This window comes from Maniola hyperantus, chromosome 12 (assembly GCF_902806685.2).
Source record: "Maniola hyperantus chromosome 12, iAphHyp1.2, whole genome shotgun sequence".
Lineage (NCBI taxonomy): Eukaryota > Metazoa > Arthropoda > Insecta > Lepidoptera > Nymphalidae > Maniola > Maniola hyperantus.
In genome coordinates, this window is record NC_048547.1 from 13,222,806 (window position 1) to 13,242,513 (window position 19,708).

At 39.4% G+C, this 19,708-nt stretch overlaps 1 protein-coding gene and 1 non-coding gene across 2 annotated transcripts in view; one reads left to right on the forward strand and one right to left on the reverse strand.

Annotated features, from left to right (window-relative positions):
- The window catches only part of CenG1A (Centaurin gamma 1A), a 306,864-nt gene that overhangs the window by 111,552 nt on the left and 175,604 nt on the right, over positions 1 to 19,708 (reverse strand). The window lies entirely within an intron of this gene.
- Positions 9,579 to 9,650, forward strand: TRNAH-GUG (transfer RNA histidin (anticodon GUG)). Its single transcript has one exon. It is a non-coding gene; the product is annotated as a tRNA-His (tRNA).

Here is a 19,708-nt window from a genome sequence, read left to right on the forward strand (position 1 = left end):
TGTCAATCCGCACTTGGCCAGCGTGGTAGACTATGGCCAAACACCTTCTCATTCTGAGAGGAGACCCGTGCGTAGTGAGCGAGCGATGGGTTGATCATGATGATGATGATGATGATGAATCTTTGGTCTAGAATTCTTGTCAAGCCCTAGTTCTTGTAAGCATGTATCTAATATAGGGCTGCCATAATTGCTGAAAGGACGACCGGGACATCCACCCATATGCATACTCAAACTCATACTATAAATTCGAAAGTGTCTGTCTGTCTGTTTGTTTGTTGTTAATAACCCCCCCCCCCCCCCCCCCCAAGATCAAGATCAAACTGATCGCGGTGGACACACGTCATTACGAACTCCGTCCAAAATAATCTCGTTTTTCTTTGACGTCGCGTTGACGGCCCCGGTGGACAAACGCCCTAACTGCCAAACCGGGACAACTAACTTACTGACCGGGACACCGGGACTTGTCCCGGTGTACCGGGACGTACGGCAGCCCTAATCTAATATGAAGAGCTTCACCCACAAATCAAAGTTCTAAACATTCCCCATCACTGCTAACTGAATTTATTGCCTGTATCGCACATAACTATTACGCTGAGCGTAAATCATGTAATTTAACGGCATTCGCAATTTCGAGCCGTTCCGGCTCCGCGGTTAATGGAAGATCAGTCACGCCTGATTGAAAATATATTGGGATGATAGAAAAAACGTGATACCTTCTTAGATACTTGCGGTGTCTCATTAATGAGAAGAGAATTTAGTGGATTAACCAAACCAAAAAAAACCAAAAAAAAATACTTTCTTAGCGGATGCCTACATCATAATAGCTATCTGCATGCCGAATTTCAGCCCCGATCCGTCCAGTAGTTTGAGCTGTGCGTTGATAGATCATTCAGTCAGTCAGTCACCTTTTATTTTTATATATTTTTCAAAAATCTTTTCTTAGCGAATGCCTACGTCATAATACCTTTCTGCATGCCAAATTTCAGCCCGATCCGTCCGGTAGTTTGAGCTGTGCGTTGATCAGTCAATCAGTCAGTCAGTCACCTTTTCTTTATATATATTTTTCAAAAATCTTTTCTTAGCGGATGCCTACGTCATAATAGCTTTCTGCATGCCAAATTTCAGCGCAATCCGTCCAGTAGTTCGAGCTGTGCGTTGATAGATCAGTCAGTCAGTCAGTCGCCTTTTCTTTTTATATAGGTATTTAGATTACTAATAATATTACTGAAACCATTGAGTAAATAGATCATACAACAGAAGCTAAAACAAACAAGTCGTACAAAACAGATGGTTATTGAATATTTTCAAATCATAAATAGGTACTACAAATCAATTATCGAGTTAAGAGAAATAACCGTAAATCTCTAAATTGAGTTGTACTAATCACACAGATAGTTTCGTCGATGCCAAAACATTCTTATAAATTGTATGATTCAAACGCGTAGGTGTAACTTATTGGGTTTTCTTATGAATAACATAAACTATTTCATAGCTCTAGTTTTAAAATATACATCTGAGTTACTATGCTCAGGAACTAAAAATGCGTTATAAACACGGTCACTTAACAAAAATGAATCACATTTTTATTATAATGTGCGATATCTTATTCATCTACGGAAATACGAGCAGTCAAATATTTTTTTTAATTCAAAAAGGTGACTTTACAATAAAAAAATGTTTCTAAAACTATATAGGTAGTTCAATTCAATTGAGTTACCGGGCAACCAGTCGATCCCCTTTCAAATCTCAATAATCTTTAATCCATTCTCATTAAAGGTTCGTACGCACCTGAGCGGCGCGGCGCGGCGCTTCAGCGAGCTGCACGTCGCGGCACAGAGCTTCAAAATATCATTTCTATCATTTTGTATGGCGCATATCGCACTAGAGCGGCGCTGCACAGCGCTTCACCGCGCGTTGCCGCGCGGCACGGTTGGAGAGAATATTTTGAAGCGCAGCGAAGCGACGCGCAGTGCAGTGACGCTAGTGCGACATACCCAGCGGCGCGGCGCGGCGCTTCGCGCTCGTACGCGAACGGGTATAAAAGTGACGCGCAAGTGACGCGAGGTGCCGCGTACTGAGTTGTAGTGCGGTAGGCACCGTCGAGCGGCCTGAGGTGACGCGTTCTGCAGTCGGACTGAAGCGCCGCGCCGCGCCGCTCAGGTGCGTACGAACCTTTAATGCCACTGCATTAATACTCGTCATTAATCCACACTCCTCATGTGTCCTACAAAAAAAAGTATCTTTAAAAAAATATCTAGGGTGTATATTCAATTTTTTATCAGCAAACATCTCACTTCCAGAAGCTTTTCAAAAACCCCCCTTCGAGATTTTCAAAGTGTATCACGTAAGAAATTTTGACATGCGAACAATATCCATATTGCATTATGGCACAAAACTGCAACGGACATGGCGGCTACAAAGGAGTACTGACAGGTAAAGCTACTTGTACACTTGCAAATAAACGCACATAGGTACAGGTCGTAAACGCTTGCCGAATAAAATATAGATATTTGTAACTAAAGATATTTGTGACGGCATAATAAAAAAATCTTAACTACTGATTAAATACAATTCACTCAAAATTAATTCAAAATTTCATTACAAGTTAACCCTTGACTGCAATCTCACCTGGTGGTACGTGAAGTTGCAGTATAAGATGGAAGACGGGCTAACGTGGAAGTTAAAAAGTTGGAGTTAGTAAGTCTATAAATCTTATTAGATACAGCCCTCTTACCTGCCTAGAACAGTCTATTAAAAACAGTAATTCGAAAATAAATATGGAAGAAAGGAAAATTCATAACATCTCTACTAGTTAGTAAAACTATTACATCATTTATTAGCCTTTCAACGAAAACAGTGTTTACTTTTCACAAAATTTTGAAAGCATTTTGAACAACTGTAACATGGAAACTCACAAACAAAATGCAACTGCAATTTCATAAAATCAAGTGCAAGTTTTACCAATATGTATAAGCAAATAGCTACTTGATTTGTTACGATGAGTAAATGAGAAACAAAAACGCCAATTAATGATTCTTAAAAGAAACAGTATTTCCGCGATGAAAAGGCTCCTTAACTTAAATAATATTGTAACAAAACCAGAGTGGACTTGACAGATGTTTGAAAGTATTTAAATACAAAGTTTTACAAGAAAACTGGAATCGTGAGACGCTAACTGCTAAGCTTCCGCGTCACAAAACCGGTCCAAAATAAGTGTTAACAATAAACGCGGATTTGACAGTTTTAAGCTCATGAGAATAATTTTCTTGCGCTGAACACAAGCCGGTCAGGGAAGGCATCTATAACTTTTCGGAGCTATGTGCGTTTTAAGAATTTTTTAACGGTGAAGGCAAACATCGCGAGGAAACCTGCATGAACTAAGTTTAAGTTGATAATAATATAAAAACCAACATAATGAATGATTAGATAGAAAATGCACCAAAAGATCAATGCAATCAATAACTAATGATGTTTGAAAAATTAAACAATAAATAATTAATATTCCCTCTTTAGAATGGACTGTAAAATAATGCAGAAAATATCCATCAAAACTTTAAACTATTACTAGTAGTAAACTAATACGTAAGACTTCCTCTAAACTAATTCTTGAAAAGCATATTATAAATGTTAGATAAATTAGTCATGACCCCATTTTAAACCCATTCTTATCCGTCACAAGGTAACAATAGAAGATTGTTAGCTATGACGTATGTCAGTCATAGGTGCAAAATGCACTTCTAATGGTTGTTGAATGACCGGTAATTTCATAAAAGTTCCCCTATTGTGTTAATAGAGTAGAGATGTGAAAAGAAAAAGAGGAAGTAATTTCTCAAGAGAATATTTTGTAAGGTGGTTTCTTCTTAGTTGGTCGATACTTATCTACATGAACATATATGAAGGGCATTGTGCAGAATCCTTTAAATATAAACTGGCTGTCAATATGAGAATTTTTTTATAGGGTTTTATACAATTCATTGTCTTCATTAGTGTAATTTTCATGGTTTCGACACAGTTCATACTTCTGGAAAATCAACGTTCTCATTCGATACTGTGAAAATAAGCTTTGCTTTTATTTATTTTGTTTAAATTTAGCCTTTCGTCCATTCTACGATATTCTAACATTTTATATCTGGATAGCATAAAATCATAGGATAAAATTTCCTACTTTAATGCCTACTTTTAGGTAAGACTTGGCATTTCTTTTTTGGGATTAAAAAAAGCAAGACAATCTTTACGACAATCATGCCTAATAAAAACATTGAATAATGTGTGGTCTAGGTTGGAGCGGTTTTCTAGCTATTCACTCTTGTTTTGAAGGAAAAGGCCAAAGGTTACCAATTCTTCATCGAGGTAAGTTAAAGACAAAAGTTCGAAAATGTCCAAAACATCGCAACTTCGCAATCCTGTAGAGAGATCTCATAAATTCTATACAATAAACAAATATTTTATGTTCCCAACATTCAGAATAGTTACAGTTTCGAAGTTGATAAGAAACCGATAAATTGGGACTCAAATCGCCGGGGTTGGGTCCAGTCCACTAAATCACGATAAACTGGGGCCGCGACTCAATTGTTCCTCGATTGTGACTTACAAGTAGGGCTGCCATCCGTCCGGATTTGTCCTAGTTTGGAGGGCGTCCGGGGAGCGTCCGGGCGGGGCTTTGCATACTGTCCGGGCTTTAGAAATTTATTTCAAGTATCTATAATCAAATCAGTAGGTACTATCTTGAAGGCTATTGGAAATATTGATTGATAATGCAAGACTGAGTTTGTTTTATGAATATTTCTAGCATGATTAGATAAAAAAAGAAGAAGAAAGAAATTTATAGATGTTATTTCCTAAACGTTTTGTAAAGTATTTTGCAATTATGTATACATCCATATGCATACTAATATTATAAATGCGAAAGTGTGTCTGTCTGTCTGTCTGTCTGCAAACTTTTCACGGCGCTGACAGAGTTAGTTTATATCCCGGGGAAGGACATAGGCCACTTTTTATGCCGAAAAATTAAAGAGTTCCCACGGGATTTTTAAGAGACCTAAATCCACGCAGACGAAAGCGCGCGCATCTAATGCATATCAATATTTTATTTTGCTTATGGGTTAGAGAGGCGGTAATCACTTAACATCAGCAGACCCGCCAGCTCGTTTGCTCACCATTTTTATAAAAAAAATAGACCGATGTCCGGATTTTACACTTGAAAATTCGGGGTTTCCGAGCTCCTTGTCCTAGCTTATAGATTTTACAGATGGCAACCCTGCTTGCGAGGCCCATCGGCCATCACATAAATTGCTCGAACCGTCTTTGGGACAAATCAAACAACTGCCTTTTGTTGTTTGATTTGTGTTGTTTTCAAAACCAAAGGAAATATTAGTCCACGATTACAGCATTGTTTGAGTTCAGAAATCTAGAACACGAGTAGGTTAATAGATATTTTTATCCAATTTTTATTTAACTAGTATAGTCAGCCGATGCATACCTAAAGTATTTTAAGGCAGACTTTACAATCATCAGGCAACTCAACTAAGGTAATATCTAAGAGAGATTTCCTGTACAAAAACGCGTAATTTAGTCTTTGGTAAGAGATTATTTTGGCGATTGAAAAATCGGCCTATAATCGAACAAAACCATAACAAAATTTTAGGTGTTTGACCTAATTGTTTGACAGCAAAATAATTATTAGTTTAAATTATTTTTCGCTTTAAAATATTTAAGTAGAAAATTTTACGACACCCAAACATGGACCCTAGAGCACAAGTGCATACCCTAATTTTTCTTGACAAAAAATAAGAGCTTAATTTAAACAAGTGATTTTTATTTTCAAACTTAACGAATTCTCCTTTTCAAACATCTGCTATGATAGTTAAATGCCACTGTAAGTAGACACCCAGTACTCGCAGCTAACTGTTAGCTGTTACGTCTAAACAATTTTATGGTCCACTGATTGACTCACACAAAAAGCGATGGTGTACACAAAACAGACTATTATACAAAAGGAACATCAGTTTGGAAAAAACTCAATCTGTGATCCGATTACAGTTTTATTTACTTGTACGGTGTACCTATAGGTACCTAAGCTGTGATAGCCTAGTGGTTAGGACGTTCGTCTTCTAATAGGAGGTCGGTGGTTCAATCCCGGGCATGCACCTTTAACTTTTCAGAGTTATGTGCGTTTTTAAGTAATTAAAATATCACTTGCTTTAACGGTGAAGGAAGACATCGTGAGGAAACCTGCATGCCTGAGAGTTCTCCATAATGTTCTCAAAGGTGTGTGAAGTCTGCCAATCCGCACTTGGCCAGCGTGGTAGACTATGGCCAAAACCCTTCTCACACTGAGAGGAGACCCGTGCTCTGTAGTGAGCCGGCGATGGGTTGATTACGATAGGCACAGAATATTTATAATAGTAAGCTGTGATAGCCTAGTGGTTAGGACGTCCGTCTTCTAATCGGAGGTCGGTGGTTCGACCCCGGGCAAGCACCTCTAACTTGTCGGAGTTAAGTATCTTCTGATTAGTTATAATTCTCGGTAAAAAGCAGTAATCATTATCATCATTATCAAATCCATTGCCAGCCCACTACTGAACACGGACGGGTTTCTTAGAGTGAGAAGGGTTTTAACAAATTCCTGAAAGGTAGATAACGCATTGGCGGTGCTGCAAATGTTCATGGGTGGCGGTAATCACTTAACATGAGGTGACCCGCCTTCTAGTTTGCTTGCTATTTTTATTTAAAAAAAAACACATATGTACTTAGCTGTAATGAAATTTTCAGAAACACTATTCGTCCTAACAATTTTTAGATATATTTAGATATATATAAAAGGAAAAGGTGACTGACTGACTGACTGATCTATCAACGCACAGCTCAAACTACTGGACGGATCGGGCTGAAATTTGGCATGCAGATAGATATTAGGCATCCGCTAAGAAAGGATTTTTGAAAAATCATTCCCTAAAGGGGAGAAATAGGGGTTTGAAATTTGTGTAGTCCACGCGGACAAAGTCGCGAGCATCAGCTAGTTTATATATAAATAGGCTCTTTTACAATCGTATAATTATAGTGTCGAAATTGTTGTGGTAGTACAAATACTACAAAATCAAAAGTACAAAAGTTGATATTTTAACCACAGTTACACGCTCCATCTACCGGTTATTTCAAACGTGACCGTGAACTAAGAATACAATAGCAATTTTTACAATACGCTAATACAAACTAGAATAACAAACCCGAATTGTACAATACTCTAATCACATGTACAGGAAACTCACAAAAGGGATTAGCAAAACACAAAAAAGAATAAGACATGGTATTGGCTAAGCGTCGATTTGCTTTAGGCAATATTCAAAATGTTTGATGCGAAAAGGATTTTTACGCCAGTCTATTGTGATAAAAAAAAAAGATTGCAAAAGGGAACATACCCGTGGCATGGAATATAAAACTACGAGTGCAAACTTTTGCACGAAAATACTCGCTCAGAAGACTTTAATTTTTTTTATTGGTTTGCCTACAGATACACATACATATAAAATAAAAATTACAGTGCACAGAGAAAAAAAATTAAAGAGAGTACCTATACCCAATTAATAACTGGCAAACCGGCATGCGTTTTAAAAGTGTGCAAGGGCGTACCAGTTAACTTTAAGCTAAAAATACAAATATGAAAAAAAAACCACTGTAATTTAAAAATAACACTAAATATATAAATTTATAAAACAAGAAAAATTAAATATACCTAACTAAGCTAGTTAGGTACATTTATAGTCTTCTACTTCGTCCGCATGGACAACACGAGTTCCAAACCCCTATTTTTCCCCGTAAGGGGGTGAAATAACCCATAAGCGTTAAATTTTCAAAAATCCTTTCTTAGCGGATGTCTACGCTTTAATAGCTATCAACCAAATATAACAAAAAACTTTATCCGGACGTCTGGCGACGCTACTCGAGTATATAGGTATTTTTCTGCTCAGTGTGCGCTGATCCATATGAGTATGGACCAATGAATATCTTAACAAACATCACGTAACATTAGTACCATAGCCTCTTGAGACGTCTAGAGAATCCAGTTGTATCATTGTAAAGCAAAGCAATCAAACGGTCGGTAACACGCCGCGAGCATCCTTTGTGTCCTTTCAAAGGGACAATGTGACATGACCATGTTTGTACGCCCCTCGCGAATTACTGCGTTTGTCTCAAACCTCCGAATACAGGCATGTTACCAACCCGTTCCACGTGCGAATTTATATTTAGATATGGCGCCAACCGAGTCGGTTTGGCTGATAATCACTACCCATATTATCACTATCTGTATTATAAAAAGTGTGTTTGTTTATTGGTTTGATGGTATGTCCTTCAATCACGTCGCAACGGTGTAACGGATTGCCGTGATTTTTGCATGGGTATATGTAGACTTGGAGAGTGATATGGCTACTTTTATCATGGAAAATCAAAGAGTTCCCACAGGATTTTATAACACTAATATCGCGCGGACGAAGTCGCGGGCATTGCTCTGCAACTACGCCCCCCTGTCAATGTCATTCAAGTGCCAAAAGAGCCTTGTCGTATTATAGGAGAAATTATAACAAATAATAATATTTCTAATCTTTATTTAAAGCAACTAGGGCTCGATTGTTAGTAGCAAATTATTTTAGCAAAGCAATCAATCAGTCGCTAATACAGGTCGGTAACAAGCTACGGGCATCCTTTGTGTCCTTTCAAAAGGACAATGGACGACATGACCATGTTTGTAAGTAGTCTGTACGCCCCTCGCGAATTATTGCGTTTGACTCCAAAGACAGACGACGTGTTACCAACCCGTTTCACACGCAAAATGGGGAAAAAACTGGTCAAGCGCGAGTCGGAACCGCACTCGAAGGGTTCCGTATCATCGTACAAGACATATAGGTACAGTAAGCGGCAGAAAGTAATGTACCTACTTCTGTCTCTAGAATGATATTTCGGCTTTGTAGAGCGTTGTCTCTGTCACTCATACCTATATGACGTTTTGTCGGTCTCAACGACAGAGACAACGCTCTACAAATCTGCTATCTTCATCTAAAGGTCGAGGTACACTACTTTCTGCCGCGTACTGTAATACTATGAACCCTTCCTACTCTGAGAGGAGGCCCGTGCTCTGTAGTGAGCCGGGTTAATCATGGTGGTGATGATGATGAACTTTTCAATTTTTTAAATTTGCATGGCGGCCATTTTGTAATTTGACATCTTGTGTTTTTATTATTTTATTGTTGTAATGGCAATAGAAATAATAAATACACTGAAAATTGTATTTCTCTACCTATTACGGACGGTTCAAGAGATACACCCTGGTGACAGACGGACGGACAGCGGAGTCCTAGTAATGGGGTCCCGTTTTATCCTTTGGGTACGAAACCCTAAAAATGAGTCCCTATTTCCCGTGGTCACGTCATCACTTGAGAACGACTGGACCAAAGACGACAAAGCAGACGAAGTTGCGGGCAACTGTTAGTATTTGAATAAAACAAAATCATACCATATTATTATAGGTATATACTATATAGAAAGTGATACAGATTTTCAACACGGCCACTATCGCTCCGATAGCCGTGATCGTCTAGTGGTTAGGACCCTACGTTGTGGCCGTAGTAACCCAGGTTCGAATCCTGGTCACGGCAGTGGTCTCACTGTCATGGCGGAGCGTACATTTTTATTGTTTTACCTTTTTTTTCCTTATCAACATTTAATTCTATCGTGAGGCCGTAAAATACTTTAGATAGCCAAGTGATTTAAGATTTATTTATTGAAATACTTAATACTGATAATATACAATAATTATTATTGAAAAGCAAAGTAATAATATATAGGTAATAGTAGTAAAAAACAATAAGCTAATTAATTTCCTGTTATTATTATAACTTTTATCTTTAGTTGCTTAGCACGCCATCTAGCAGAAATACATAAAACTAGTTCGTATTTAGTAAGACTTAGAAACAAACCTAAAGTTCTGCGACATGTTTATGCTATTCACAAATAGATGGCGCTTTATTTTTGTTTCCTCCCCTTAGCACTAGATGGCGCTGCAAGTATAAAATATTTTATGACCTCATAAATTACAACCTGACATTTACATTAGTAAAAGCTCTCAAAGTTTTATTGTAATTGAAATAACTTATATTAAGGTTGTAGGATATAAATTGGAAAACCGTGTATCAATCACCTAATCTAAGAATGAGATGGGCTTAGGCGATGCATAGTTTGCCACGCTGACCTAGTTTGCCTTGCAGGTTTCCTCACGTTGTTTTCCTTAACTGATAAAGGAAAGTGATATTTAACTGGTTAAAACGCACATAGTCTCTCCGAAAAGTTAGAGGCATTACATTACAGGCAAAGCACGCATGCCCTGGATCTTAGCCACTAGCCACAGATGGCCCTTAGCCACTAGCTATCAGAGCTCTATGCTAGGGCTAACTAAATTAATATTAAAAAACAAAAAAACACTAATAAATAATTATTTTATTGTTTTCGAAAATATCTACCGATATAGATATTATACCTACTCTTCTAGCTGATGCCCGCGACTTCAAACACTAACTGACATTTGGATACGGAACCCTAAAATGATATTATTATTCAATTTACGAATGTAAAAGATATATTTTATGCATAAACCCGTAACGAACGCTTCCGATCTCGCTCGCTCGTAAAAAGCTAATTCCGCAGAGAAGAACTCATTTCGCTCTTATTAGATATTTATTTAGGGCGTACGAATGACTTCTCCACTTCGCTTTAGCTGTTATTTACTGTTCGCGCCGTATTTTTAGAGTTCTGCAGTAATAGTAATACAACATAGTAATAAACTAAATCTAAATATATAAAAGGATTGACTGACTGACTGACAACGCACAGCTTAAACTACTGGACGGATTGGGCTGAAATTTGGAATGCAGATAGTTGTTATGCCGTAGACATCCGCTAAGAAAGGATTTTTGAAAATTCAACTCCTAAGGGGATAAAACAGAGGTTCGAAATTTGTGTAGTCCACGCGAACGAAGTCACGGCCAAATGCTTGTAAAATATAAAGCTTGAGTTATTATTTGATTATTATTTACAAATGGAATATATAAGTAAATACATTAAACGTAAAAAGCAGAAAACAAAAAAACCTCCATTCACTTCCGCACAATAATATTTCTCATAAAAAGCGACCTCACGTAGTCGCCACAGAAAATAATAAAAAAAACATTTAACACGGAAAACGTTAGAAATGAGAGTACTTTTGAAAAATATTCCCATCCTGGAATATCAATCACACGTACACTTTAAAGGCTCGGTCAAACAAAACGAGTGGCGGTAGCGACGAGCGAAGACGAGTGAGTGATCTTGAACTTACGATTTCTTCTTTTAACGATAGCATAGCCTTATAGTATCCTAAGGGAATTTGGCTTAAAAATAATTAAATGTATAGCTAACCTCACATGTAACTATTACTAAGAAGAATAATTATATTTTTTCCATCTTTATTTGATTCACTTTGATTACCATTTTTATTAGTCTGGTAAGTGGAACAAGTATCAAAAGTTTGATTCGTAAATGTGGGCCTCAAGTCTGGGTCCGAAACTATATGGAAGCTATTTTAGCGTTTAAACTACGGTGAGTGATTTCCATTCTAAATAATATCTGTCCCGGCTCGAACGGACTCCCTTGAAAAAGGACCCCGTATGGGTTCGAAACTAGTCGGGCTAACGTCGACTAAACACGTGAGTAAAGCCGGGACAGATATTATTTATATGGCAGCTCGCCGTTCTCCTTTTCAGACATCATCATCATCATCAATAGATAGATGTCCACAGCTTGTAGGTATTTTCAGTAATGTAATTTATTGTTCAAGATATCGGAAGAAATCAAGCCGACTGAGAGCTTTTATCGAAATGCTATCCCATTTCAAATGTATCAAAATAACCACACTGACACCACGTTAGTATCTACATTGCGGTAGTACCCTTATTATATCAGTACCCTTATTATAAATGCGAAAGTGTTTGTTGGTTTGTCCTTCAATCACGTTGCAACGGTGCAACGGATTGACATGATTTTTTGCATGGACATAGATAAAGAGTGACATAGGCAACTATCCCGGAAAATCAAAGTGTTCCCAAGGGATTTTTAAAAACCTAAATCCACGCGTACGAAGTCGCGGGCATCAGCTAGTAATTCATAAAATAAACATTTTCTGTCTTTCTTCTTTTTCTAGGAGCCGCGTTAAACACGCCGCTGCCGCCTCGCGTCATGACTGTCCAGGCCTTTACACCTGAGCCCGCCGCGTGCCTTCTGTCACACGGGGCGGAAATAACGCGCAGTCATGTAATTGCCACTTCGAGCGAACGGCAACACCGGCAACACCTCGCCGGTACTTTTTATTTGCAAAACCACGCTACCAAATAATGTACACAGTGACGTAAGCAAAAACAACCGGTTAAGTGCGAGTCAGACTCGCGTACCGAGGGTTCCGTACTCGGGAATTTTTTCGACATTTTGCACGATAAATCAAAAACTATTATGCATTAAAATAAAAAAAAATCTGTTTTATTCTGTACAGGTAACCCTTTCATATGATAGTCCACTGGGTGTAGCAGCGCTATTATTACTACCTGAACACAATCCAATACCAATAACCGTTTGCCTTATACTTTTAACTAGCTGATGCCCGCGAATTCGTCCGCGTGGAATTAGGTTATTAAAAATCCCGTGGGAACTCTTTGATTTTCCGGGATAAAAAGTAGCCTATGTCACTCTCCAGGTCTTTATCTATACTCATTTTAAAAATCAAGTCAATCTGTTGCACCGTTGTGACGTGATTGGAGGACAAACCAACAAACCAACAAAGAAACATACCAATAAACCAACAAACCAACAAACAAACACACTTTCGTATTTATAATAAGGCTACTGATGACTTAGTATTTTTCAAATCTGCATAGTGTAGCGTGCAAAACTAGCACAACAACTATCTACAGTATCTACGCAACGTTCGTTGACCTCTAGCGTCAGTCAAATGTTTTATTTACAATACATTGCTAACTTTTTAAATACAGAAAAAAAAAATCGTCGTTTTTTCGTGTGGCATCTTATCAGTAATCATAAGTACTATCACCTGTCTTCGTTTTTGCTAGCGTTTAAACTATACCTGTATATAAAAGGCCGTTTTTCTAATTACATGATACGTTTATTCCATTAGTGCTTGTTTAGTGTTTTGCAGTGTCGCTCCCTACTCGCTAAGCAGCGCTTAACCTATTTCCTTCCTTTATATGCCTCTACTTAGAAGTCAGGATTACGACAAACATAAATGTTATTGCTGACATCTGTTCTATTCTAGTGTACCTAATACCGTTCGAAGAAAAAGTAGTAAAGTAGCTGACACTTGGATAACAAGAACGTTGCAATTACATATTTATCTAACACAATTTGCTGTAAAAATGCAAATATTATTCGTTTTTAGGTTTCCGTACCGCAAAAGGAAAAACGGAACCCTTATAGGATCACTTTGTTGTCTGTCTGTCTGTCTGTCAAGAAACCTACAGGGTACTGCCCGTTGACCTAGAATCATGAAATTTGGCAGGTAGGTAGGTCTTATTGCAGACTCTAAGGGTTCCTTGATACGGGACCCTAAAATATTGTTACCTCGAACCACGTCGAAAGAAATTTGAAACCTCTACTTTACCAGGAATTTCTACAATTTTCATGCTCTGAAATATTACCTGAAACAGAAAAAAGGAACCGTAAATTTAATTTCATAGAGTTACACAAAATTAATATAGGTAATACTTTAATGTTAAAATGGAGAGCATCTTGAAAAGCTTGGAAATGTTCCGGTGTGTTTCACTGGAAATTTATTTCAACTAACGATGCAGCCTCTTAGCAACAAAGCTTAAATGTTTGCAAAAAGTAGATAAAAAGCACAATTTACGTGTTGCTCATTTTCATATGAGAGAGACATAGTTTTATGTGTAGAGTCTTGTACAGTACGCGGCCGAAAATGATGAACATCGGCCTTTAGAATGACATTTCATCTTTGTAGAGCGTTGTCTCTGTCACTTTGTCGGTTTCAACGACCGAAACAGTGCTCTGCAAATCTGCTGTCTACTTCTAAAGATCGATGTTCATCACTGCCATAGCGTACCGTACGTTCATCGTAACTTGACGCATGAGTAATATGTTGGCACCATTGCAAATCACACAATAATAAACCCTTAGTTCTAAGGAATAAAGCAAACAAGCAATGCTGCCAACATATTACACAAATACACACGCGTCAAGATACGATGAACGGACAATATGTAAAAGAGTAGATAGAACAAAGGCGAGCGTGACTCGACGCAGTTTCAGAAGTCAATTTCATAGTTGATTGACAACGCATCGACCATTTACCGTCTATCGCACTGAAATTGACATAATATACAAATACGCTGGAAGACGTAAAAGGCAAGCTTCATTCGTAGCTTTCATAATCAATGTGCAGCATTCAATAATTTACACGGGAAAGTACGCGACACTCGTGTAAAAGAGTAGACCAAAGGCGAGCGTGACTCGCCGCAGTTTCAGAAGTCAATTTCATAGTTAATTGACTACGCAGCGACCGTTTACCGTCTATCGCATTGAAATGGACATAATATACAAATACGCTGGAAGACGTAAAAGGCAAGCTTCATTCGTAGCTTTCATAATCAATGTGCAGCATTCAATAATTTACACGGGAAAGTACGCGAAGCTCGTGTAAACGAGTAGAACAAAGGCGAGCGTGACTCGACGCAGTTTCAGAAGTCAATTTCATAGTTGATTGACAACGCAACGACCGTTTACCGTCTATCGGGAGTCGGGACGTAGCCCAAGTTTTTTATGCTAAACGAACTTTAAGGTGAAATTGGTAACTGTCACGCGCAAAGATGGTATCCTTTTGTTTATTAAACAAAGAAACAACATAATTGGCGAAGGTAAAATAGTCCAGTAAATAGAGCATTTAACCTCGCACTAAATTTCCGGTTCAATTTTATTTTATTTTTAGGTTAAGGGTCACTTACTGATCATAAAATCACAAAATACTGACAGATCCAGATGGAGCTTCGATCGCAATCTCGAAGAAAAGTTTTTGGCTGATATCTCGAAAACTATCCGCTTTAGGTCAAAAATTATTTAGACCATTATTGTAGAGAATAAAATTTTGCATCTTTTGTTTTCTGTAAACTTTTTTTGTAAAACTTATCATTTACGATTTATGGCCGATTGAATGAACCGGTTTTTCTATGTCGGTCGATAACTTTTAAAATATTGGAAAAACTGGGCTCTTGGGCTCCCCTACCAACAATGCCACAACGGGTGTTTATTAAAAAAAGTTTCAGTAAGTCGTTGCTACACTTTAATTTACTCGCAGCAGTAAAATCGAGCAGTGGAAGTAAATTGTCGTTACTCGTTACACTATTACAGTTCATTGCTCGAATGATTTGTTGAACAGTCGACTCGAGCTTGACTTGTGTTTATTGTTCGTTTCGCCAATTAAAACACTATCAGCTCGCTTGATAAACTTACGGTCTGTTGGGTAAGGTTCAAAAGCATCAGTGACTTATTTAACTTTGCAAGTGTATATATCTTCTTCTCTCTATAAGTCTATAGTATAAAAATGAATCACTAAATGTGTTGGTCATCGCAAATCTCGAGAACAGCTGAACCGATTTCGCTAATTCTTTTTTTATAATATTCCTTGAAGTACGTCCTCGTACTATTACGGAGAGAAAAATTTAAAAAAATTGAATCGACTGTTAGGCGGAACGAAGTTCGCCGGGGCAGCTAGTTGTTATTAAAATTTAAAATATTATTAGTGGTCGCCTGCGGTTTCGTACCCGTGGAAATTACGAAAAATCTAGCCTTATTCTTTGCCAACATTATAAAGGGAACTTCTGCACAAAATTGCAGCTTTCTACTTACAAGTGTTTAGGCTGGAGGTTGATGAGACAGTGTGTGAACTGTGAATCAACTTTTCATTTTACCGACTTCAAAAAAGGAGGAGGTTCTCAATTCGTATTCGAATATCTTATTTTTGTAACTACTTTAAATTATCGATTAAACTAAAAAAGTACGTCAAATCATTGTGACGTCACATGCCAGTATTTGATAGAAGCTCGCATACTAAGCGCGTGTTTTGACGTTTGATACAAAGATGATCTACCTACTGATTTGACTAGTTGTCACTTGCTTTAACAGTGAAGGAAAACATCGTGAGGAAACCTGCATGCCTGAGAGTTCTCCATAATGTCCTTCAAGTCGAGAGTGAATAGGTATCTTCTAGGCAAGCGCGCTGCATCTTAGACTGCATCATCACTTGCCACCAGGTCTGATTGCAGCCATGCGCTACTCTATAACTTAAAAAAAATGTTCTCAAAGGTGTGTAAAGTCTACCAATTCGCAAATGACCAGCGTGGTAGAATATAGACAAAACCCTTCTCTCTCTTGTGTGAGTGAATTCTTCGTAAAAATGAAAGGTTTTAATCTAATGTTTATTTGATACAAATGAACGGACTTGGAGATGAAAAGGGGTTTTGTTTCAACAAATTAATAGCAACAGCGGGCTAAGAAGGCGCAGAAGGGCCCTATTCAATTGCCGGTTCAAATAACAATTTCGTTTACCGTCGCCTCCCGTTGCTTGTTCCGTTTGGGTGGTTTCTTTTCTTGTTCATTTTAGGGTTCCGCAAATAACGATGAACATATTTAATCACCTCTATCCTCTTTCAATTGTGTATCTTCGCTTTGAAGCTTCAAAAGTACTTACCCTTATTATAAATGCGAAAGTGTGTTTGTTTGTTGGTTTGTCCTTCAATCACGTCACAACAGTGCAACGTATGGGTATAGATAAAGACTTGGAGAGTGGCATAGGCTGCTTTTTATCCCGGAAAATCAGAGTTCCCACGGAATTTTTAGAAATCCTAATTCCACGCGAACGAAGTCGCTAGTTAACTTATAACTCGATTTATTTTCGTACCTTAGCGCATTGCCTATAATAAGCTTGTCATTTTGTGAACGTATTTTGAATAGTTAAAATAGTTTTTGAACCTAAATGATTAAGCTGTTGGTAAACCCAATAAAGAATAAAGAATGGAACTTTATTTCTTCCACTGAAACTAAGATGAACTGCTTTTCTACTCAGTTTACTCGTGATCCTTTCAAGATGTAACTGTCAATGCTTACATCATCATCATCATGATCAACCCATCGCCGGCGCACTACTCTGTAGTGTCTCCTCTCAGTATGACAAGGTTTGGACATAGTCCACCGAATTCGCACGCCATTTAGAACATTATGTAGAACTCTCAGGCATGCCGGTTTCCTCATGAAGTTTTTCCTTCACCGTTAAAGCGAGTGATATTATTAGATTTCTCAAAAACGCACGTATTACTCTGAAATGTTAGAGGTGCTTGCCCGGAAACGAGCCCCTGACCTCCCGAATGGGAGACGGAAGTCCTAACCACTACTATCTTGGCTCCTCCATATATGTAGTTGGAAAATACCTCTAAGCTGCCAATAACGCTTCGGGAGCGAGTCCCAGAGCAATCTGTGGAGTGATTGCGTTACAGGCCCAAGCCGAGCGATGGATGGCTCATTTATTGCGTTACAGGCCCAAGCCGAGCGATGGATGGCTCATTTATTGCGTTACAGGCCCAAGCCGAGCGATGGATGGCTCATTTATTATTGACGTCGAGAGTTTCACTTGCCTTTATGTGCTAGTGTCTATATTTCCTTTTTGTATTGTGATGTATGCAGTATTTTTGGTTACAAATAACTATTACAGTGGAGTTAGGTTTTTTGAATCAATCATGGATTGAATTTCCTTGAACGTACTAAATTATAAATGACAGGAAACACGGATGCTGGAATAGTTAGTATTAGACGTTGAGCAAACGCTTCGCGTGAGATTTGAATCTGTCTACGATCCCTGCCGTCGCGTTGTCAAGGTTCTAAGCCTCAAATAATGTAGTTGGAAAATACCTCTAAGCTGCCAATAACGCTTCGGGAGCTGGTCCCAGAGCAATCTGTGGAGTGATTGCGTTACAGGCCCAAGCCGAGCCATGGATGGCTCATTTATTGCGTTACAGGCCCAAGCCGAGCCATGGATGGCTCATTTATTGCGTTACAGGCCCAAGCCGAGCGATGGATGGCTCATTTATTGCGTTACAGGCCCAAGCCGAGCCATGGATGGCTCATTTATTGCGTTACAGGCCCAAGCCGAGCGATGGATGGCTCATTTATTGCGTTACAGGCCCAAGCCGAGCCATGGATGGCTCATTTATTGCGTTACAGGCCCAAGCCGAGCGATGGATGGCTCATTTATTGCGTTACAGGCCCAAGCCGAGCCATGGATGGCTCATTTATTGCGTTACAGGCCCAAGCCGAGCGATGGATGGCTCATTTATTGCGTTACAGGCCCAAGCCGAGCCATGGATGGCTCATTTATTGCGTTACAGGCCCAAGCCGAGCCATGGATGGCTCATTTATTGCGTTACAGGCCCAAGCCGAGCGATGGATGGCTCATTTATTGCGTTACAGGCCCAAGCCGAGCGATGGATGGCTCATTTATTGCGTTACAGGCCCAAGCCGAGCCATGGATGGCTCATTTATTGCGTTACAGGCCCAAGCCGAGCCATGGATGGCTCATTTATTGCGTTACAGGCCCAAGCCGAGCGATGGATGGCTCATTTATTGCGTTACAGGCCCAAGCCGAGCGATGGATGGCTCATTTATTGCGTTACAGGCCCAAGCCGAGCGATGGATGGCTCATTTATTGCGTTACAGGCCCAAGCCGAGCGATGGATGGCTCATTTATTGCGTTACAGGCCCAAGCCGAGCCATGGATGGCTCATTTATTGCGTTACAGGCCCAAGCCGAGCCATGGATGGCTCATTTATTGCGTTACAGGCCCAAGCCGAGCGATGGATGGCTCATTTATTGCGTTACAGGCCCAAGCCGAGCGATGGATGGCTCATTTATTGCTTTACAGGCCCAAGCCGAGCGATGGATGGCTCATTTATTGCGTTACAGGCCCAAGCCGAGCGATGGATGGCTCATTTATTGCGTTACAGGCCCAAGCCGAGCGATGGATGGCTCATTTATTGCGTTACAGGCCCAAGCCGAGCCATGGATGGCTCATTTATTGCGTTACAGGCCCAAGCCGAGCGATGGATGGCTCATTTATTGCGTTACAGGCCCAAGCCGAGCGATGGATGGCTCATTTATTGCGTTACAGGCCCAAGCCGAGCGATGGATGGCTCATTTATTGCGTTACAGGCCCAAGCCGAGCCATGGATGGCTCATTTATTGCGTTACAGGCCCAAGCCGAGCGATGGATGGCTCATTTATTGCGTTACAGGCCCAAGCCGAGCCATGGATGGCTCATTTATTGCGTTACAGGCCCAAGCCGAGCGATGGATGGCTCATTTATTGCGTTACAGGCCCAAGCCGAGCGATGGATGGCTCATTTATTGCGTTACAGGCCCAAGCCGAGCGATGGATGGCTCATTTATTGCGTTACAGGCCCAAGCCGAGCGATGGATGGCTCATTTATTGCGTTACAGGCCCAAGCCGAGCGATGGATGGCTCATTTATTGCGTTACAGGCCCAAGCCGAGCCATGGATGGCTCATTTATTGCGTTACAGGCCCAAGCCGAGCGATGGATGGCTCATTTATTGCGTT